Below are 23,872 nucleotides of genomic sequence, written 5' to 3'. Positions count from 1 at the left end.
CAGCATCTCCGCTCCCTGCTTCCCCGCTCATCATTCTGACCTCACCCCTGCTTCGCCCTCCATCTGCCTCCACGTCTCCCTCTACACCTTGTTCCTTCCTTCTTTCTGCATGACCTGACGAATGTTTTATTCTTTTTTTACAAGTTACTTTCTCAATCTCCAAAATACGAGGACACTAACTTATTACTCACAGGAGCAAAAAGGTTCATCAATCCATGCATTTTAATCTGCCTACATAAAAGCAATCCCATTAAAACCTTGCACACTCACTCATACACATAGACACACTTCAAGGAGTTTAATTTCTCAACTAATAATAGGTTGGAAAGATGGAGAACCACAGTGGTAATTAACATCTGTGGAGCTGGGCTTTGGTCCACGATTGGTCAGCAAAGCTCATAAAACACACAGACCAACAGGTGCTGATGAAATTCATACATGCACATAAAGAGTCAGAAGGCAAAGCCTCTGCTGCCCCGCTCCTAAGAGACACCAATAATGCCTTCATTAGTTTCATAAAAATCAGGAAAAAGGTCAAAAAGACCCTTGGGGTGGTAAACCAAAGCAGAATTCTTCAAAGAGGATCCTCCTCCTATCGATCTGTTACTATCCAGTTTTTTTTTATTTTAGTTAGTAGAAATAATCACAAAAGGATATTTGATGTTTGAATGTTTGATTCTGTGTTTACACGGCCTCTGCAACACGCATTAAAGTGACAACTTCCAATGAAAAGTCTATGTAAATGTGCGCAAATGGGGATTTCGGGTTTCTGCGTTCAAAACTCTTACATTCACGTCCAGCTACGCAAATTTTGTAAGATTGTTTTCAGGCTCTACATACAAATGTCTATTGAACATGCATTGAAAGTTAAACCAGTTAAGCTTTGACCAATAGGAGACTCGGATTTGGTAGTGATGTCTTTTCACGGAAGTGCCAACTGTTTTGAAATTTGATAATGGAGGAGAATTTAATCATTTTAGTTTGTGCCCGGACGGAATCGTATGACACCAAGTCTTTCATGTATCAAAACAGAGCTTTCAAAGAAAAAGCCTGGAGCAAAATTCTTGAGATTTGCACCTCTACGACATTTCACAACATCCCTTGTGGGTACCGGATCGACTCGGGCTGCCGGATGTTCTCGACGGTAACACCAGTTGGACAAACTACTTAGCGAGCGATTTTACGTTTAGCGATTTTACTACTTAGCGACGTCGTACCCATCTAAGGAATTTTTGAAGATTCGTTTTGGGTTTGAAGAGAATGACTGCAGTTTTTGTTTGAATGACATTGAGACGGTGGATCATTTATTCATTAACTGTGGAATTATAAAAACATGGGATGAGTTCTGCTTTTGGTGTTCTTCCAAAATTGCAATGCCAGTTCATTTACACTCAAAAAATGTTCTATTGGGTGTGGTATCATATAAAGAAAATACAGTTCTTAATATCCTGATATTGCAAGGAAATTTTTATATACACAAAAATAAATTTTTGAAGACCAAACCACTTTTTATAACATTTCATAAAGAGCTCTGTTTTTACTTTGAATCACTTCATTATATGAAAAAGAAGAATGGCTTGAAATTGCTTAGTTTTGTTCAGAAATACAAACTTCACGAGTACCCCTAACTAGTATTAGACTATTTTGATTGGGTCTATGTTCCTTTATTTTATTTTTATTTTACTTATGTTTTTATTTATTTGTGTGTTATGTTCATTGTTTCTTTTTCCCCCCCTCTATTCTTTATTTTCTATGTTAATATGTTATGTTTGGCAATGGTGACTGATCTTCGAGGTAATGTTGATTACATTGTTATTGTTCGTTATTTAATGTATGATACCTCAACTGTCAATAAAGTTTTTAAAAAAACTTAGCGAAGTTAACTCATTGGTCGTGGCAACCTACAGCCAATCAAATAGTGTGACGTCACCATTGGTCGAAGGACCCCAAAGGACCCCGAGAACATCCGGCAGCCCGAGTCGATCCGGTAACGACACCCTCTTCCAGATGTAGATAGACGCACTAGTATTGGGTAGCTGCAGCCCTGTGTGCTAAAAGCTAAAAGTGTTTAGCGTGTTCTTGAACGTGCAACACATGCCCGGTGTGACAAATCTCATAAGAAAAGTAAAGTAAAGTAAACTTTATTGTCCTCAGAGAGGAAATTTGTTTTACGCCACAGAGCTGCAAACTGTTACAACATACTTCAGCATTCGCACATCACATACATGATAAAGAGGATAAAGCGATCACATAGTAGATAGATAAAAACAGAGTATACAGATTTACCTTAAATACCCTAACTTTTTTCATTAAAAAGTAATTAACGTCTCGTTAATTGATGGTGGACTAGAACAATTAACATTTTACTGTAATTTTTTAACATTTACTTTCCTCGACTTTTTGTCATGCACACAACTTCCTCAGTAGGCTGGTTATTTAGGAGTACATTTAATCAAGGTGACCCATATGTCACAAAAAGTGGCAAAAAGTTGCACATTTTTGAGAACACGTTGCACAAAACAGAATACAAACAATAAAGATCAAGCTATTGGGTCCATAGTATATTAAAATGCACAACACAGCATGACCAAGATCACAAAATCCCTAATTAAAACTTTCAAAGAAGTTGGTGCGATTGTGGGACAAAGACACGCTCTCCGTTTGAAAAGCTCAGGATGACAACCACAGATAACCTCCCGTATAGAGCGCTACACCTGCTGAGAACTGCGAGTTTGACAATGGCCCCATAGAGCTCGACAAGTGCTGAACAGGCAGCTTTGCTCCCCACAGTGCGTGCATGCAAAGACACAGGTAGACACACACATCCTTTTTAATTATTTAGCCTATATAAGATGTGTGGTACATAAAGCACTGGTGTTCACAATGCATTTGTTACTGTGATAGAGGAAAAGCATGCTGCTCAGCATACGCTGGGAGTTGATGTCTCACAAGGACAAGTAAACAACAAGCAACAAAAAGGGTATCCTGTACCTTTGATAAACAACCCTCTACCCACCAAGCAATTTAATACCGACACACACACACACACAGGAGAAATTAATGGCCTACTGTGTCCTTTTTGACCTTTTAATTCCAATGAATTGTGTACAGAACAATCGTGTCACAATTGCATTGGCATCTTGCATGTTTACTTAATGTTTTAGCAGAGAGAATGTCTTGATCCTGAGAGCAGATAAGGTGCTCAAATGAGTAACAGTGTCTGTGTCCATGTCTGCACGTGTCTGTCTGGCTGCAGTAACTCATCTGAGATTTATTAGCTCATTTACCATTACTCAACCCTCTGATGTGCAATCATGCCCCATCAGCAAACAAATAATTTGGTCTTTATAAGGCATAATTGGTATTAGAATGGAGGCCATAATTCTTGTCAGTCTCATTCCTGCCGCATCCTGTCCTGCTCCTTGGTGCTCGTGAAACCAGAGAACTGCACCTGCCCCCTGTTTGCCCCTACTTCCCATTCCCATCTTCCTTCTCTCCTTCCTCTCAGCTTTTCCCAGGAGGGAGCCACAGCTCCTTTGTCTCAATCATCCAAGTGGAGCATCTGGAAGCCAGGCTGTGTCTCCACCTCTCTCCGTCACATTCAATCTCTATGATGTTTATTCAGTCTTGAGCCCTCTTCAGCATCCCTACACCACACATGTCTTCCCACTGGTCATCTTTTTTGTGCTCATGCTTGCCTTTTTTAGTTCTTTTCTATCTGAATTCTTCCATCTGCTTACGTGTCCACATTTACAAAATGTTTTTTGTGATGGTGCAGAAGTTTCCATGATTGCTTAAAATCTTTCACTATACGAATCATTAGGAAATTCTCCATGAACACTATATGCATGCATATCTGTGTTTTCTATTTATTTCTCGATAATCGGAACATTAAGTTCTTCACATTTTTTCATTTCACAGACATTTCCACAGTAATTTAAAGCTGAGGTAGAAGGGCTGTAAAAGTTAACACACTGTGGTTCCTGTGCTGAAAATCAAGGATAATGTGTACCAACAGAAACATTTATTGTCAATTTTTGGCTTGGAAAGTTGCAGAACAGCTAAGTCTAAGCAGGTTATTTTTTGATTCCTTAGACTGGTTGAAGATGTACTGCAGTAATCATGCTGAGAGATGACAAGGGTCTGAACAAGGAGATAAGTTGCAGGACTTCATCTTCCTGATGTTGTTGGGGGCCAATCTGCATGGCCACGGGGCAGAGAGGTTTCTATGCAGGTGGATGTGGATAAGTTGGGCTGTATGGAGGAGGCAGAAATGAGCAGGACTTCTATTTTAGAGAGATTTAGTTAACCCTTTAACACTGCAGCCTTCGCTCTACTGTTGTTAATCTTTTGACTACTGTAACTCTTTAACCACAAAGGCAAATAATGTAATTCCAGCATATTCTGAAGTGGAGAAGCAGTTTCAGGTGCTAAGAGCAGCAATCTGAAACTGCTTTTCTCCACATCAGAATCCACTGGATTCACACTAATGCATCAAAAGTTGGTACTTCAAAAGACAGTTTATTTAGGTGTCATCGACGATATCTGGTGTTAAAGGGTGGTTGTGTCGGACTTCCTTGCTAAAGTGTCATGTTTAGAATACTTTTGCTTCCCATTGCCACAAAACTCATTTTTAGCTAATAATCAAAACATCAGAGAGGGTGGCTCATCTCAGCAGGACAGGAAATCCTTTGACCTAGCAGAATTAAACATCAGAGGAAAAATTTGTGGAGTGATCCTGAGTATCAAGATAAGGAAACACTGGTAGCTCTACAGACGTGTAACAGCAAATTAAAGAAAAGAATTTAGCAGCAAAGATGGGATGGATTTGTAAAGTAAATGCCTCCAAGCTAATCCTGATACTAATCGAAACGAATAGGCCAGGCTGGAGATAGCCTCGTTTAAGGCCACTTGAGTGTCATTTAAGTAATCTCTCCAATGACAGGAATGGGAATTACCCAGGCAGAGTGGTGCTCACTGGGACAAATGACAAGGACACAAGGTTTTTACTCTTCTTTTGTAGGTTTGGAAACACAAAGCTCTGATTTGATCGTTTTTTCTGCAGCAGTTAGAAAAAGTAAATCCATCTCTAGCTTAGTCAAAGTGAAGTAAAGTTGGTACAAAATGTTGGAAAATAAATTTACAGAGGGATTGTTCTCAAAAACAGAGCTATATGGCTCCTCACACCAGAACTTTTTACTTCATTCTCTCAATCTTTTGATTAAAGACACACTCCATTCGTTTTCCACTTTGATCATGTTTTGATCTATTGTAAAAGCGTCCTCTGTGGTCTTATGAGTACAATAAAATTTTTTTTAAAAACAACCTGTGTCATTTTCTAGGATAGTTGTTGTCAGGACAGTTAGTTCAGAGCAACCCCGCCCCCTTCCAGTAACATAACTGAGAGGTTTTTTTTTCCACACTGCCTTTTTTTCCATCTGCTCCTGATTCTCAAAGATTTTTCCAAAAAGAAATGCTATTTTAAGCTTTTTTATATGTCCTCCGTGTTTAGAAAATGCCATAAGAACATGATAAAAACACCAAAAACAAATTTCATCAGACTAGATCTTTAATGTCAATCTTTAACAAACCATCAAATTCATTTGCCATCACACAACTCCATTTAAATGCAGGTTTTCTGTCTACAATTGTTTTCTGAAAACCCCATAGAGGGTTTTTTCTTAGGCGCTATTTTCCAAACACTGCCTCGCTCTGCAATAATACCATGTTATTTGGGTGCAGTGATTCAATTTTACGTGATCGGGAACCCCACAGCCCTGCTGGGTGCACCTTGTGACAAATGACCCGTATCAGACATCAGTGACTCAGGCAGGCAGTAATCAAATCAGCGTTTGTGAATGTTGTGTGTCTTCCTGGGTTTTTTCCAGGCTAGATGTTTGTCATCGGTGTGTAGGTAAAGTCGTCTGTCAGTGGAGATTTAATTCAGAATAACATTAAAATTAAATATTGGATGATTAGTCTGCTAGGAATCTGATACATACATTTGAGAAAAGTGTTCCCTCAGCGACTCGCGGTGATGCCTGTTCTCACAGGAAAACTCCTGTCAACACTTCCTTTAATTCATCCTAGTCCTTTTAAAGTGAAATGAAGAAAGGAAAACAGGATAGAAATTCAAATATTGCTTGTTTTAGCTGCTATACTACTGAGTCCCTATTTTTGCAACACTAATGATCCCCTAAGGAGCCACCTAGGAGTTCCAAGAGTTCAAAAACAGCATGCAGCACTAACATTTATTAAAAATAAAAATCTTTTATCCTCTATGATTGCAAATATCTGTATTTTTCTAAACCGGTTGGGGAAAAAAAGAGATAATAATGTAATTTAACAAGAAAACAAAAAAATGTAGTAAAGTGAAACATTTATGAACGATAGATGTCTCAACAAAAGTAAAAAGAACCCCTACATGACATATGATTACAATGTAAGTTAGAAAAAACCTTTTCCCGGAGATGTAATAATATTATTTTTAACTATTAATATTTTAAGGCATTTTTCTGCGTTAAACTGCCACCTAGACAAAAATTGCTTCACACATTGTTTTTGTACCACCCATACAAAATATCTTAAATTGCTCCATAGACCAGACAACATTAATCATGCTGCTCCACTGAGTCAGCAGTTCTGTAAAGCTGCTCTCTCCAGGGCTATCCATCAATCCTCACACCCCACCTCCCAAAGACCAGCCAGGTCCCCTGCGAGGACAGTCCTAACTCCTCAAAAACTCTGGAAAAAGCTAATAAGGAGACTTGAATTTCCACTGTTTTCCCAATTACATATTTCAATGTTTACTGACAAAATAAACTACTTTTTGCCTACTGTATGTTTAAAGACCCACTTCAATTATCATCTGGTCTGTTTTTAAAGCTATTTTAGGGGTCTTTTAATTATACTTGTGCTGTTTTTAGCCAAAATGTAAAAAAAAAAAAAGTAATTTTTTACAACATAGTTTCTGCAGAGTGGAAGTAATTCATTAGAAATGAACCTGTGAATTGAAGGTGGGTGGGACCAGAGGTGCAGAACAACACCCCCCCTGCCCCCGATGCTAAGAGCTCAGAGCAAGGCCCTTGTGGCCTGTCCAACATATTTTCTTTGGCAATATTTATTTTTTACCTTTTTTTTTGCCTGCTCTTGATGCATAATTGCAATATAAATGTGCTCAGAAATGCAATTTTGAGCGTAATTTTCTCAATTCATTCGCCTTTAACATCAGAAAAATGTCACTGGAACAAGTGTGAAACACTAAAAGCACGATTGTCATCTGAATGGGTCTTTAAGAAGCATTAACGTTGCACAGATAATTTTGCATAAAAGAACATTTCTCTAAAGAGAGCATCTGGGTACATCCCAAACAGATTTTTTATGACTTCTAGAGAGCAAATAAAGGTCTCTAGCATCAACCACAAATTAGCATTCAGTGCTGGGGGAAACGGAGTCAGTCAAGTTTGAAGGAGATCTGAAAAGAGTAGCTCAGCCTCATGCGAGGCAAGCCGGACAGGCCTTTGAGACGTATTGATCGGGTATTGGCTGCGCAGTACTGCACTTGGGCTCCATTACCGTCAGTGTTACATTCTGTCAGTACCTCTTTTCCTCTGTTAATTTGTGGAGCTGTGGATCTTAACATTCTGCCCTTCGGTGGCAGCCATCACATTGGGGAGAGGACCACTACATCAAACTGCAGCTGTGACGACAGGAACTCAAACGACCCAGGAGAATTGGAAAAGCTCCAATCCACGCTAATACTTTACACACTATTTTCTGAGTAACTTGACTTACATGAGTTTTTACGGCCTGTATATATAAAGTCTGGCCTTGTGCATTACCTTCTTCCTATTTTTTATTGGCTTTTTAACCTACACATCAACACAATGATGCACTTAATTCCACTAATTGTATTCTTTCAGAGCAGCAAATAATGAGCTCTTATGTAAGAACCTTACCTTATTGGCACAAATTCAGATGTCCTTGAAAGAGAAAAACAAGGATGCGCTGACAGTGAGACAACCAAACTGAAGTAATTCCACATCAATAGCTGTTATCAGCACTTTTAGACTGCTTCTGTATAGTATTACCTTAAGGAGATGTTTACATTGCCAGTTTATGTTCAGAACCAAACAATGTCAATACTGAATCCACTAATGAGGTGTTTAACTGGTGTATTCTGAAACATTTGTATCTGAAAAGGCAAACTGCAGGACAAGCAGTAATGAGGTTCTGTGTCTCAAGAAGCATTTATTGGAAACATGGTGCACTTTGTAACAGATTAGGAAAGAATGAGATAGTAATTACAAACATGTCAATTACTAAAAAAAATTCCAAAAACATTCACCACTTGTGAGCTTCATGTAAAACTGCTTTTTATCTATTTTGAAACTTTAAGTACTGCAAACAATTGGATGTAAATATATTTTTTTTAAAAACTTGTTTTTAGACATTTAAGATAACTGACCATGTTTGAAGTTGTTATAATTTATCCTTGATCTGCACCTTTCTAAGCTTCTCTCAAAATCTGGACATTTTAAGCCACTAGGATCTATAAGAAAATGATCATTAAAGTGAGTCAAAATCGTATTGCCCCATACTCTTTAAAAAAAGAAAACTGGATCTAAGACTCACGAAAACTCAAAATATATTGTATGATTTGGTTCGATTTTAATTATGTTAATTTAATAAATGTTCACATGGCAGACTGATATTCGTTGTCATTATTTTGGAAACAAAGATTTATACTCTAAAAAGCAACTCTATTTTTAGATTTATTTTTTTTAAAGGATTTATTAAGGTGTGTCAAATTGTACTAAATCTTTATTCTTATTCCAATGAGTACAATAATTCAATAACAGATTCAGATGGCAATTTTATATTTTTGCCACAAAGGAATAGAATAGAATAGAATAGAATAGAATAGAATAGAATAGAATAGAATAGAATAGAATAGAATAGAATAGAATAGATCTTTAATGATCCCTAAGGAAATTTAAAAATGGCCATCTGCTCACACTCGTAAACACACACACACATTAAAAACAATAAAAATAGTAAAAGATTAATAGATAAAAAATAAATAAATAGATTAATAATTTAAAAATCAGTGGGTAAAAAAAATAAAAATAAAAAATTACAAAAAAATTACTTTCTCCCAATAGACACAAATGAGTGACCTTGGTCGCCTTCCAGGCAGACTACTCTAGCAGTGTTTTACTCGGTTACTCCCCTAGGGCAGTTCAGTTAATCAACTCACCTGTTCAGCGTCCTATTTAAGTCCAGGTGTGCAGTTGTTCATTCTCCTCCTTTACCGCAAGCGCTGCATTCGTCGCCCCTCCCTCCTCCCCGGCTTCCACATGGGAGCTCCGTTATTACCCAAAAGTTTTATGGAAATCTTGTCTCATGAAATTGTACGGAGCCTTGTGCCAAACCTAAAACTACTAAAAGAATGTGAATGCCAACTTAAAGAATGTGAATGCCAACTTAAAGAATGTGAAAATAAATATTTTTTACTGCATGAGTTGTCTGACTGAAAGGTGTCTAAAGGGTAAGAAATATGAGGACTTTTACGAGAAAAAAATACCCTGAGCCCCTGAGTAGCACAGGACAAGAGCCAGCAGGACAGTAACTGTGGAGGACCAGCCGTGGTTTATGTGCTGCTGTGTTTGCTCAGCCAGGCAGCATATGGGTCTTCTGAGGGCCCTTGTTCAAACCTCATTCAGGCTCTGTCCCTGACTCTGTTTCCATCTTTAACACACACAACAATACATCTGTAAAGTCTGAATCATGTTCATAAAAATGGGTCAATGCAACTGCTCCAGCCACAGGGTTTTTTTTTTTTTTAACTTCGATTGAGCCACTGGTGAGTACATCATCTGATACATCTAGTTCATTTCAATGCAACCTTTGAAGACATAAGCAGCAATTACTTGTTCAACCTTATCAAGGAACCACATGTTTACTAGAGAAATCCTACACAAAACAATTTTGCAAGAATGTAGTCAATTTGTAGTAATTTAGACTTTAAAAAACACATTAAAACAACAGAAAATCAATTGTTCAAAGGTTCTCTCTGGCTGATGTGAATAACCTAAAAAGTGGTCTCTTTAATAACAACATTTATTTGATTATCTGCTGTTGAAAGTTTAAATCATAAGTTGTACTGTTGTAATACATTAATTTAACAAAAGTTACCCAAAAATGGAAAAATGTGCCCTCATGGCCCACATTAGCCCACATTTGCCCATACGAATGTTGTTAACATTTTACTTTCATAACAATAATGTAACATTATTTTAAGGACAAGTGCAATCACCTGAAGCCATGTCTGTTGACAGTTGCATGAAAAAATCTACGGACTCCCTTTTCTCCATCGCACTTTTTTGGCTTTTGTTCGTTTCCTGTATTCATTGAGTATAGCTGGCATGACTTTATTACAGTATGTTTTATTTTAAGAAGATCTGGTGTTTAGCTGCAGGCCTACAACAGTTGTGGGTTTTCTCATGACATGCGTGTGATGAAAAAATCAATAATAACTTTTTACTAAAAAAACAGTGGTAATTGAGTGTGTTTTGTTATTTGTATGTGTGTGTGTGTCAAGGTCTTTGCTTTCGCCTTTTTTTTTAAATTAATTTATTTTTTAAATCCCACTGCGAGTGTGAAAACTGCTTTTTAAATAAAGTTTCATTTGATTAGTATACAACCCAAATAATCAAACAGGTGTTACTCCTGTTACCATTTCAAATATTTTCAGGATAAATAAAAAATCTGTACGGTACAAAAGTGTAAACATATATTTTATTTGTTGGCCAAAAAAGGCACATTAATTGTGGTTAACCCTTTACCACCAGAGCTTTAGCTTCAGTGTTGACGGTCTTTCGACTCTGTGACTCTTCAACCAGTAACATAATTCTAGAGGATTCTGAGCCCTGGTGCAAAGCAGATATGCAAAGCTGCTTTTTTCTGTGCCAGAATCAGCTGATTCCCATTGATCGCATTAAAGGTTGAAAAGTAACGGTAGCTCAAAGACCATTATTTAGGTGTCGCTAGCAACATCTCTAATGTTAAAGGGTTAAACAGATCTTTGCTCGTTTAAATAGTATTAGTAAAGGAAATAAGCTTATTTTTGTCTTTTTTTTAAATGCTCTGGTTAAGCCTGTGAGCTGCTTCACAACATTTGTCTAATGCCACACAGGAACGGGTGAGTGTGTCTGTGAAAAAGCGCTGGGTCTTTGAAGAAAAAGCCACACTAAAATACATCATTTTAACTTTGGCCGAACAGGGAATTGTTTCTTCATTTATTTGCAGATGGATACACATGCTCTCTCCCCAGTACGCTGATTTAAAAAGAAGAAAAAAACAGACCCACTTGAGAAAACTTCAAAGATCAAACTGCAGTTTTGTTCTTAAGACACTATTTTGAGCTCAAACTACTTTTCTGTCAGACTTTTTTAAAGCAGCTGCAAGATTCTGGTAAAATATTCCAATTGTGTCATTTTAATCTTTGTTCTTTGACACTAATAATTATGGTTTACAATGTAGTGTAAAATGTTTGATTACCAAAGAGCAAAAGAAAAAAGAAATTCCCCTTGTAACGGGTTGGTGCAAAATAAGTAACTTGCGATCCTGTCTAGAGAAATGTTGTGGATTTTCTGCCGTAAGCCTGACCGATCCAAAAGGAACTCCTGGTGTTTTTCTTAAGCCCTGTTTCTATTCACAGCTCTGCTCTGGAATTGAGGCGATCATTTGTTCTCCTTAAGTCGTGCCTCCTACAGCACAGAATCCTTGAACTTTAAAGAGTAATTGCAGTTTTCACTGTCACATAGCTGCTGCTTGACAAAGGTATTCACTGTCACTCAGTCAAACAGTAAAAGCTATGATTTTGCTACAGCATTCAAAAGAGAAATGACTGTGTGGGCATGCATAGGATGGTTGAGTCACAAAACACCTTAAGAAGTTTGTACAAAAAAAAAAGCTCTCAATGTATATTTGAGGTGAAAAGTGCTTGTAAGGCATCTTCAGTTCAGCTTTAAAACTAGTCCATGATGAATGTAAGGATCAAAAAGAAAGATGCCACCCATCCTTGGTGATCCTTTACTATCAGGTGCAGAGATTCTTCCATTGTTTCTTCAAAATGTGGGTCTCAGAACACCTTTGCTGAGTTCTGACCAGGTTGTTTACCTAATTTAAGACCTAGATTTGATGTGATTCTGCAGAAAAGCCACTTTCATGCTCCCAAAAGCATTAGAAACATATAAAGTTGGGATATTTGTATTGGAAACATGCAGGGATAGTGTGTTCTGTTTAACTTGGAACATCAAATAGTAATTTATCAGTTCTGCTGTTAATTTCGCCAACAAAAGCCCTGTTATTTATTTAGTTTGTCTTCTACAGGAGTCTCTGAAAAAGTAATGAAAGCGAAGCTCATGCCTAAGTCACAACTGCCCCTACGGGTGGATATGGGCCATCTGCAGGCAAAAAAATCGGCAAAACTATAGGGGGCATACAGCTGGTATGAAGTATCGAGGTCGTAGACCACTTAGTGAGACGCAAAGAGAAAATGTTCTGAATTTGGCATTGTACATGCATTTGTATGTGGTCGGTAAGGAGCCAGTACTTGCACCTTAATAACGAACAGGGTGCGGTACATGGGCACCCTACGACGGCATCCCCTGCACGTCATAAGTGCGTGCAACTTACAACATCCTTACAAATACTTCACCATACACCTACCACATGCACGACAATTGCATGTTTTCTTTTTGTAACACCCCTTAAGATGGATGCATGAGCCTCAAGGGAACTGCAAGACACACCTGCGCTCCCCTTAAGATGCACCTGCGCCTCTATACAGCCCTCCACAGGCCCAGACAACCTAGAAACTGAAGGACTGCAAGGTTACAAAAGAGAGACGGTTCTGAAATCGAATAAAATCTGTGAATTTTAGGGTTATTAGGAAAAATAATAGGTTTGTTTCTAAAAAAGGAAGTTGGAAGAATAAAAGTCAAGTTCTCAGCTTGACCTTCAGTTAAAAAATAGACTGGAATGTGAGCTCCTGTCAGCTTCTGTAGTGAACCACATGAGTGTAACTTAAGGCCATTACACATTACAGGAATAAGACAGATGAGAACTTGCACCTATAAAAGGCCAATAGTTATTGTTGTGCAGAGTTCCTTGCCTCAGTCCTGTGGTCTTATCGAGTGCGCTCATCTGCTTTACCTATCCTGCTTTCATAGATGTTGGCACGGAGAGAACGTGCTAAAGCCATATGGGATGGACCAGCAGGAAAACACAGCCCACCCTCTTAAATAACCCCTCCCATTAGACCATACGGCACTTTCAAGCCCTCGGCCCCTCCCTATTGTGTGTTTGAGTGGAGATGAGGCCGAGTTGTCAGTCATGCAAAGTCTGACCCAGATATGGCCTCTGAAGAGTGGGACGAGTACATCTCAGTCCTCTCAGTCCTCCCTATGAGGCTTCCCATTAAACGACACCAGCACTTTTAAAAGAAAAAGCGAAAATAAGCAGTGACTACCATCTCAATAGACTAGTAACCAAGAAGCCAAAAGTTTCAACTACTTGATGTTTTTAAAAAGGAAATCACAGCATTCTGTAATCTGCGACTTCAGTGATGATCAAAAATGTCAAAGAGACTCCCTTGTGGTTTTTGCTGCATAGAAACTGTTGCCAAGGAAAGCCAGAAGGAGCAAAGAGAGTGCTACAGAGAGAAAACTGTAAACACAGAAAAAACACAACAAATTATCGCACTGATAGTTTAAGGTAAGCTATCATGCAAGAACTGACGATTTCCAACTCACAACCAGGTGCAGCATGAAGGAGTCCGACGGTAGAAGTGGATAGCGCCTTAGATGCAAACATGTCACTTTCCACGCAGTTCCACAGCAGTACAATGAAGACTTATGGGATGTTAAATAGACAACATCACTTTTTAAATAAGACTAAATTACAAACAATAAAGCGCTTACAACTGTATTCCATCAACATCACCATCAACGCTCTAATGAACATGGCAAAAAGAAAACAAATGAATCAGAAAATCTGCTTATCAATAAATAGGTTCATATTATAACACCCACAGCGCAAAACCTTTAAACCAACACAACTAATGAAGATTTAAACTATGAGAGAAGAGAAAAATTAACCTTAATAATTAGAACGATTACAGTGCATCTGTCCTTCTACCTTGTCAGGCTTTCACATGATCAAATGAGGATTATTAGTTCAGATAAATGGAACAGGCAGAGCTGGAGTAACAGTAAGAATGAGAAAAACGGTTAAAAGGATCAATTCAATTCAACTCCCAAATGCTCTGCTTTTTAGGAGACTTAATGACATCTTTAAGACATCTAGTCTAAAATTCTGATCTGCATGTAGCAGTAAAACAGTACCAGCACATTTAATTAGATTGAAAATATGCGTGAAACAGAAAATACTAAGAGTTACTTTAACATAATTCAGACTATAATACCATATATGAAAAAAAAGAAATGCTCAGCTAAAATAGTTTCAGGAATTCCCTTAAAATGCTGATTCCTGTAATCTGGAGAGGCAATTTTTTCTCAAGCTAGAAGATGAAACCATTTTCTTCCATGTGCCTTTATTTATGCAATGACACGCAAAGTAATATCCATTGTGGTTGTTCACCTCACTATCTACAGAATATATATTTAAAATCATTCCCAAGAGACTTTGCACACCTATTTATTATTTCTACAAAGAGGAAAGTTAAGTTCCTAAAGTGACCAATAAAAGATATTTATGACAAATGTTACATGGTTATTATTCTACAGAGAAAAAGGTCAGTCCTCCCCTTTTCTAACTCAAACTAAAGCCTCACCGTGCGTGCTCAGCCATGCTCTGCTTCCCCCTGCCTGCGTCCTTCAAATGTCCTTGCGTGACAGTGCAACTGCAGCGCGCTTCACACTTTCTGTGGGAGGCCTTTCTGAAATCCCAGTGTGTGGGAGATGGCTTCTGCCTTGCTCCCTATCTGTCGCTTATCTCAGTCATCCACACTCCTGCCACTCCTTCCACTGTCTCCCACTCTCTCAAATGTTACACTTTGGTTTTTGTGCCACCCTTTACCACTTTGTTCTTCAAACAATGCCAGTCACTCAGCCTTTAACCAAAATAATGACTGATGGGGGATTTGGCTTTCTCTTTCTTTTGTCAGTTTCTTCCCCAACCTCAGAACATTGCTGTAAAAGCTGCCATCCGAATGACAGACAGATTAACCAACTTTATGAGGGGAAAAATAAAAATCTGTTTTCCCTCACAGGGCATTCTCCCCCTCTTCCCCAGCTGCATTAATTACAATAAAATACATAAATTAGTTCAAAAATATTCTGTTAGTGAAACAAATTGTCAAAAGAGTGGAGTTAATTTTTGCTGCTTGGTTTCATCAAGCCTCATAACCGTGATTAATAATTGCTGCTATCATCATCACCCCCAAAAAAGCATGGGTTGTCAGGCACCAGCCAATGCATGCAAACATACACACTTTTGATTTGCTCCATCACACTTCTTCATAGCTGTGGAGAATTTCTCCTGATTGAGAGTGTTACAGTGCCAGCACTAATTAACAGCCTTTGATTGTCTCGTCGCTGAGGTGGAAGTCATCATGTCTCCTTGTGTGTACACAATGCAGTGGTTAAAAACTTTAGCAGATGGATGCATTGTGGCTTCTTTCACAGTTTCTTATTATCTTGAGACTGGAATTACCGCCTCCTCAACGCGGTGAAGTTGCAGTTTTCCCTGCTGTACTGGAGTTATGCTGTTAGGAAAAAAAAAGCCTGATAAATGTTTTTGCAGCATAAAGTGATTTGCTTCAAGACAGCAGTTTTCAATCATTTTGCTGTTTCTGATACGGAGCTTAGGTGGAGACGTAATTGTTTTTAAATTTTTAGTATCGTATTAAAGTTTGGGAAAACAAGTACAAATCAGATATAAAGGTACAGATCGGTTCTGTACACTCGGAAAAAGTCCTTATCAAAACAAGTTTTGAAAATTTAGAAGACAAGATCCTTTTCCTATCCTCTTCTTATTCTCGTTTTGGCTTTTTCCTTCAGAGGTCACCACAGAAAATCAGCTTCTTCCATCTAATCCTATTCTCTGCATCCTCTCTTCTAACACCAGCTACCTTCATGTTTTCATCCACCCATCTTTTGGTCTTCATGCTTTTCCCTCGTTATAAGTAAAAAGAAATAGTAAATTCAGACTTAATTAATATCTTATAATGTTCTTGTAATGTTCTGGCCTTTAAGACCAAATTAATTCTTATAATTGGCAATAAACACTCATATTAAGGTTAATATGTCTTAATATAAGCATACATTGCACCCCCAAAAAAGTTTTGCTGCTTTAATGTATCTTAATATGTGAAGTAAAAAAAAAAAAATTGTTTCTTTACAGATATTATCTAAAATAAGATATGTTCCAGTTGAAATTACTCAACAGGATATAGAAGATCAATGGTATTAAAACAAATTATAACATCTCCCTGAAAATTTACTCAAGTTAATTTAGTCTCAACTATAATAAGATATTAAAGTCTGATACCATATTAAAAAAGATTTTGTATTTTTGCAGTGTTTGAAAATGCAAGTCAGGTCTGCAGCCTTTTACTTAACAAGCAAAAACGATTTTTCGCTGTGCTAACAAACATGCTATTGCAAGATATACAACATGTGTCTAATTTAATATTTGTCTTTAACATTTTTTATTCAATTTTAGGTATATTGACATAATTTAAATTATGTTAATGATTTAGCATCCTGCACAGAAGCTAGTTGCAAATAAACACATTAAAGCAATAATCTTTCTAAGCTTTCCATCAAACATTTTATTATTTACTTATGATTTTATTTGTCCAACACATTTTAAGAGTTCTCTACAGTCTTCACTGTCTTTCAGAAATGTTGCAGGGGGGGGGGGGGGGCATGCCTCTAATACTTTAAAAATAATTAGCTGTGTAAATGTTTCAGAAAGGATTAAATACAAACAGATTGTTCTGCAACTCCTCTGAAAATAAGTCATGCTGGTTTGTGATTCCCCTGCTAGCCTCATCCCAACACTCTCTGTTGTCACAAGTATTTCATGTTTTAGATCTGCAAACAGTTCCTTAAGATTTTACAAAAGCATCTTTATAAAGCTGCCTTTGAGTCATCAAGACCCTCCCTGGTTGGATTTTTGTTACACATGTTCTCTCAAATCTGTGAAGTAGACCAACAGATCCTTCAAAGACAGACATCATGCTGCACTCCAAACACATTCACAAACAAATGAGAAACAAGGTCAATCTGTCATTAGGGAAAAAGATATAAAGCCATTATAAAGCTCTGGGAACCCAGAAAACCACACTCCAAGTCATCAACAAGAATCAGCGAAAAATATGGAAGAGTGGAGAGACCCTTCTCAGGCTGGCCAAACAAAAATCACCTCAAGAGAGCAGCAATGTTTCTGAGGTCTTACCAAACCACTAACATCCAAAGAACTGCAGCCTCACAGTTTAGTTGGACAATTAAGAACAGTAAAGCTCATCTATATTTTTTTTTTCAGAAAACATTTCTATGACTAGAGAAAATATTTTGATTGATGAGACAAAAGCTCAATTTTTCGAAAGGTGTGTCCCATTCCTTTGGCTTGAAAGTAACAGTTTTTTTTTGATGAATACTACACTAAGAGTCAAACATGGGAGAGTTAGTGTAATTATATGGGTCTGTTTTGTTGCTTCTTGAAATAGAGGACTTGCTGTGGTAAATGGAGCCATGGATTCTGCTGTCTACCAAAAACTCCATACACTTGAGTTCTGTAGCAGGACATTAATCCAAAATACAACAGCCGATCTACCTCTAAATTAAGCAAGAACAAAAAAAAATGAAGTCTGGCTCGTCATGGTATAATACATGGTTTAGGGGAACCCTAAAAAGGCCCATGAACATTTCTACGTTAATCACAAATGCAGTATCGCCATCTTTGATTCGTTTTGAGGATCTGAAATATCCAGCAATCAGAAAGAGGTTAACACTTCTTAACACCACTGTACCAAAATGCATACTTTTTCAGAAATGGCAGAATAAAAGGGAATAAAAGGAAAACGTGTTTTGTGTGCCTCAGCTTTCTTTGCAGACAAAGTTGATCTGAATGATTTATGAGTGACAGCAAAGCTTGCCAACTGTTTCTTTAAGATAAATTTGACACAAAGCAAAAACAAACCACCACAAATAAAAGACAAAATACAGTTTTTGCACAGGAGAATGCACTTCATTTCTCTGAGGTTTCTCTGCCACTTTTGGTGCAGCTTTAAAGTTCAAAACTGCCCACCATGCAATGTTTGATACAACTATATTGCATCTAAAAGTGAATGAACCATTTTGTGGTCTTAATCTGGAGCAGAACGTAGCCCCTGAAACTATGTGCTCACCTGGGTCTCTGCAGCTTAGCACCAACACCTGACCACCTGGGGTGCCGTCAGGAAAAACAAACTGATAATCGTCTCCAAACATCTCCTCGCCCTGGATCCCCAGCAAACAGATTGTGTCCATCCAGTCCCACCCAGCACAACTGCAGAGCAAAGTGAGCCATGCATCCTGGAAAAGTACTGTACTTCAATGTTCTACAGTTTAAAGCACAGTTTCCCTCCCACAGTGTGATTATGCCTCAATGATTAGGTTTTTAGGAGACACTGAAGAATACAGCAGAGCCCTAAATAGGTTATGACAGAGACAGAGTGCACACACACAATACCAACTAACAAGCACATCTTGGTCTTGTTCCCTTTTTGGGAGACACAAATGCATCACTATATTCTTTCAGTGCTCGTGTTTGTCGTCAGCATCATGCTTATTCACACTGAAGCTGGAGACCGGCGCTCCGGGCTGCAGAAGCACTTCCCTCCCTCTTTCTTTGGTGCTCTCTTTCCACCTTGATCTACCTCTTTCTATGTCTCTCTTTCTGTGTCTGAAAGGTTTCTCTGAAAGGCTCAAGATGAAAGGCTGCCCTCAATGGGAGTGTGATTGCAGAGACAGTGCTGGCAGCCCGAGGTGCAACCAGAATTGCTCACTCAGAGTCGCCCCGCTCTGCAAAGATGCGCACGGCTGTTGTCCAAAGTTTGTGTGCAGGATGCTGTGCTTACCCGCATGTCCATGCCACAGATTTCTTCAAGGGGTGCACAATGTCATGCACAAGATATGAAATGGAAAAAATGTAATGTGCAATAAAACAGACTGCCAAGCACATTCTAATGATATGTCACAGGCTGATATACACACATTTCTATACAAGACCTGCATTTTCTGGAATCATGTAATGGTTTCTTGGAAGTGCACAAACTCAAATGTGACGCACGCATAAATAGATCCACCACTTTCACTGGGGTTTTTTTGCTTTTGAAGAACAATCTCATAGAAAATAAGCCTTAGGACTGAGGTAAAGAGCAGCTATCTATATATCTATCTACATCATACACAGTGCAAGCTTTTCTTTTTTTGAATTATTGTTGAAATTCAGGGCTATTATACATTTTCTTTTGGCAAATGCACTCAACAAAGCAGAGGTTTAAAATCAATGCAAGGAGTAAATAAATCTTTTTTTGCCCGCTTGAATTTTTAAAAACAAAACCCCAAACGCTGCTTCTTGTGGATGAAAAATATTTTAAATAATTAATTTAAGAATCTTTATTTCTTTTTCTCTTTCATGTGTTTTTTTATGCAAGAATGTTAAAAAGACAGAAACTATGAAACTCAGAATAAATGCACAACAGTGGAGGTTTTGGTAAATTTAAATTGTAGTCCATAGTGCTGATTAAACTGTTCACCAAAAATGATCACATTGGCTGCAGAACACCTTTAGCTGTAGTGTCAGTGGGTAGACACCATCTGACAGAGGCTTAACCAAAGTGCAAAGATTCTTCAGGCAGTCTGTGCCCTGCAGCAGAGCCGTAACAGGCAGATCAGCAGTGTGAACAGACAGACAGCAGTTCAGCATTGCATGTGCAGCACGCATGCCAAGGAGCAGGTGTGAAGCTGGCATCAGCAATGTCAAAATTTATTTTATCATTTGGATTTTTCCAATCCTACACCTTTAATTCCCAAATTTGACACAAACCTAAAAATAACAAACGTTGCAGTTCCTCAAAAGACCACTGGAGGCAGGTTACATCTCATCAACTGTCATTTTTTAAAGCCAATTTTCATCCCAAGTATACTTACCATTGTTGTATGTAGATACCAATAAACTGTGTTTTTTTTTTGTAGTTTTCATTTTACTAGAATTCAAATTTCTGCATCAGGGGTGGGGCTTTTGATTGGCAGGTTCCACTTCAAACTTCATTTTTAACATTAAGAATTCTATTGACGAGGTTTGTTATTTTCCATCCATTGTGTGTGCGTCCATGGTATTTTCTAATAGAATCTGGAATTTTACTTAATTACCTAAATGACCTGAAAATATCATATAGTTAAAGAATCAATTACACATTTTAGGAGGACAAATATGAAGGAAAAAGTAGTTTATGTCAAATATCTAAAAAGGCTCCATCCTGGTCTGTCTCACAGTAATGCCTTAGTCACAGCTGTCCTTACGGGTTAATGCGGGCTGTCTTTGGGAGACAATTGGGAAAAGGGGCATGCAGGTGGCCTGCATGAAATTTTAAGGTTGCAGAACACTCTGTGAGATGCATGCCCCTTTAGCATCAGTTACGTGCTCCATGCAAGCCTGGCTGTTAGAATCTACAAAATTAGATAGAGCGTAGTTTTGTGTGAGCATACTACAAGCGTCCCATGGGCTCTTATGTAGTAAGGGGCCTGTGCTCCTTTTAAGATGCAACTGCTCATCTCTCCAGCCTTCTACGGACCTGAACAACCCAAAAACCTCCTGTTCGGGTGTACGTGACTAAGGCCTAAGCAAAGCTGCAGATCACTTTGTTGGTGTGATACAAGTACAAGCATCTGGGAAGCAATTGAAAGCGATTGAATATCAATGAAACGTACCCGAAATTAATTGGCTGTCATTCCATATCTGCAACAAAGGCATCCCTGTCGTGACAGACGAGATGTGGTAGGTAATACTTTTGATTTCTGGAAGTCTGTGACGGCCAATAAGTGAGAGAAATCCATTGTGAGGCATCTGACTGCTTGACAAAATAGAGTCAGAAAAAGCTGTATATCAAATATGCAAAATGACAATTACTTCTCTTGGCTGCCAGAGGTCACATTTAAATACTAAATCTATTGTTATCTCTGAAAACAAAATGCAAATCCTTTTATTTTTGTCTCATCCTCACAAAATGAATTATTTTTAGATTTGGTCCAATTGTGTGCCCCACTAGTTATAATAATGATGTTAAAAGACAGACAAGCCTTTGTAAATGAGATACAGGTAGAGAGCAAAGCCCATGCATCTTTATCCCAAGAGGAGGATCCATCAGAGGCCGAAACAAGCACAGGTGAAAGAGAAGGGGAGCAAAAATCCTTCAATGAACTCCCAGTACGCATTTTGGAAAGGTGATACCAGTTCTACAGAACAAAGTCTCTTAATTGCTCCTGGACTGATTTTCAGGAGAAGCTCAGGGGCGGACACCCGCACCTTCAAATTACGAGGTCAGTAGAAATGAATTCAAAATGCTGGTGGGCTGGATTTACTCCAAAGATAAGAGGAACATAACATTGAAAGTTGCCTTTCTGGCTAAAAGTCCATGGAAACTGACTGCTTTGATGTTTGCCGTCTTGTCCACCAAAGCCTGGAAATGGTTGTTACGGTGCTCTGTCTGCCAAATGCCGTCATAGGTTTAGATATGGAGATGGATTCCTCTCCTCTGGTGGATAAAGGATGTCATGACAACACTGCATCCAAACAGCCACAACAAAATATGTCTCCAGTCTGCCAGCGCTGTAATTGGTTGCAGGCTATCAGCATAAACACAGAAATGATGTGCAATCAGACTTGACTGATTTATAGAACACGTTGTAGTCCAATGTATTTAAAGGCATTCTCTTTGAAGTGATTAAAAAAAAAAAAAAACATGAGTCCCTCATAAATAAATAACCAGCAAGGAAGCTGCATTGTGCTTGATTACCAAAGGAGATGATTAATCCGTTTAAAAACGAAGCTGTCAAATATTCTGCAATTAATTATTTCTGTTTAAGCAGAACAACATTAACTTTAATATGATGTGGCAAACCTAATTTAGCAGCTTTTGATTGCAGACTTTTTCAAAAGTGAGGCATGAGAAATTGCCAGAAAAAGAAAAACCAACATAAGGACGGCATCAGGTTGAACATTAATATTACAAAAAAAGACAACTGATTTCTGACTTAGTCAGAAAAATATGTTTTTACAGTGCTCATCTGATTTATTTTGTCTTTTTTGCACTTCCTTGTGCGTGTCCGTGTTTACGATCAGTTTGATTCATTGCGAGCTTTCTCCAGCCATTTTAAAATCCACGAATCGACTGTTTAATGCACAAAGTTTAAATATGCACTGAGAGGGCGTATTCCCTCTTTAAATAACTCCTGATTTGTGTTCATCCTGCTGCTCCCAACGGAAAGTCACATTGGACCAGATCAATAGCAGTGAGGCCAGAACTCAGAGGGCATCTTCTAAAGATGGCAGCACGTGAAAAGATGGGGGAAAAAAAAATACTTTTATGATATGATAGGCTGGAGCAGACCAAGGAGGCTGAAAAGGAATAAAGGGCTCCGGCTCTGCTATGTGTGTCACTGATCTCCTGCGCCAAACACCCACCAGGAGAGCAGAGGGAAAGGAAATCAATACTGACTCATGCTAGGTTCAGCCTGCATCAGGTAGATCCGACCGTGAAGATAAAACAAGTAAAGAAAAGAGAAAGAGAGGAACATTTTGAAGGCCAGCACTGCTCCTGCTTGTTATTATTATCCTTTATTCTTCACGATGACCTTCTTTTGTTAAACATTGTTTTACTCATTTGTCTACTGTAATGCCTCTCAAAAAGCAATTACATGTTGCAGTCTGATCTTCATAGTGTTCTCGGTAGTCAGACTGCCATGGCACAAAATCAACTGACAGATGAGATCTTAAAACACAATAGTGGAGATGACCAGCATCCTGCAGTACTGACTCTACACTTAAAGGCAGCTTGGCTCCTTCAAGACATCTGCAGCAAGTCTTATTAAAATTCCACCATGAATCATTCAAAAACACAGCCAGCTGTCATTATCTCAAACAGCAGAAGAGGGGCACACACAATAATGCATGCACTGGGGGGCACTAACAAAATTCCCATAGGCTGCTGAAGATGCTTAAATAATCATGCATCAAAAAATGAACCACCAGCGGTTTTTTTGTTTTTCTAATTTACGAAGCCCAGTCCTAAAAAAACATGTCACCAAGTTAAATCAAATCCCATATTATTGTCCAAAAACAAGAAACCTGAGAAAATGCAGAAAGTAAAAAATATCTGACACAATCAAAAAGCTGCAAAAAAAATTTACTCTAAGAATCCAGAAAATTCTGCCAAACTAAAAGAGGCACTGGAGTTTTAAATGAATGTGTAAAAGAGAAAAAGAAAGGAAAATAAATATAACTGACATTTACGATGAGTAGAAACCATTGGCTGTATCCCTTGTGCTGCCCTCGGCACTTTAACATTGGGAGTTGGGTCATCTAGACCCCACTAGACGGTGCGCTGAACCTTTTTTCTTCAATGATTTGTGAACCTCACTGGTGTCCATGGATTACATGAAATCCTCTCCCCCTTTATCCACCTTTGTCATGGAAGGAATAACACGCCAATGTGAGGGTGGGGTCATAGGATAGCACAAGGGTTAAATGAGAACTGGAATGTGACCCCTTCCACACTGCCTCCCAAACAGGAAGA

General features: G+C 38.3%; 1 protein-coding gene across 29 annotated transcripts in view; it reads right to left on the bottom strand.

Moving 5' to 3' along the window:
- Positions 1-23,872, bottom strand: part of srcin1a (SRC kinase signaling inhibitor 1a) — a 112,730-nt gene that overhangs the window by 77,393 nt on the left and 11,465 nt on the right. The gene's annotated exons all lie outside the window — the stretch shown is intronic.

The sequence above is a fragment of the Oryzias latipes genome, chromosome 8 (assembly GCF_053564925.1).
Source record: "Oryzias latipes strain Hd-rR chromosome 8, Olatipes_Hd-rR_3.1".
Lineage (NCBI taxonomy): Eukaryota > Metazoa > Chordata > Actinopteri > Beloniformes > Adrianichthyidae > Oryzias > Oryzias latipes.
The sequence above is the reverse complement of the archived record's forward strand: the minus strand, read 5'-3'. Positions and strand labels throughout refer to the sequence as shown.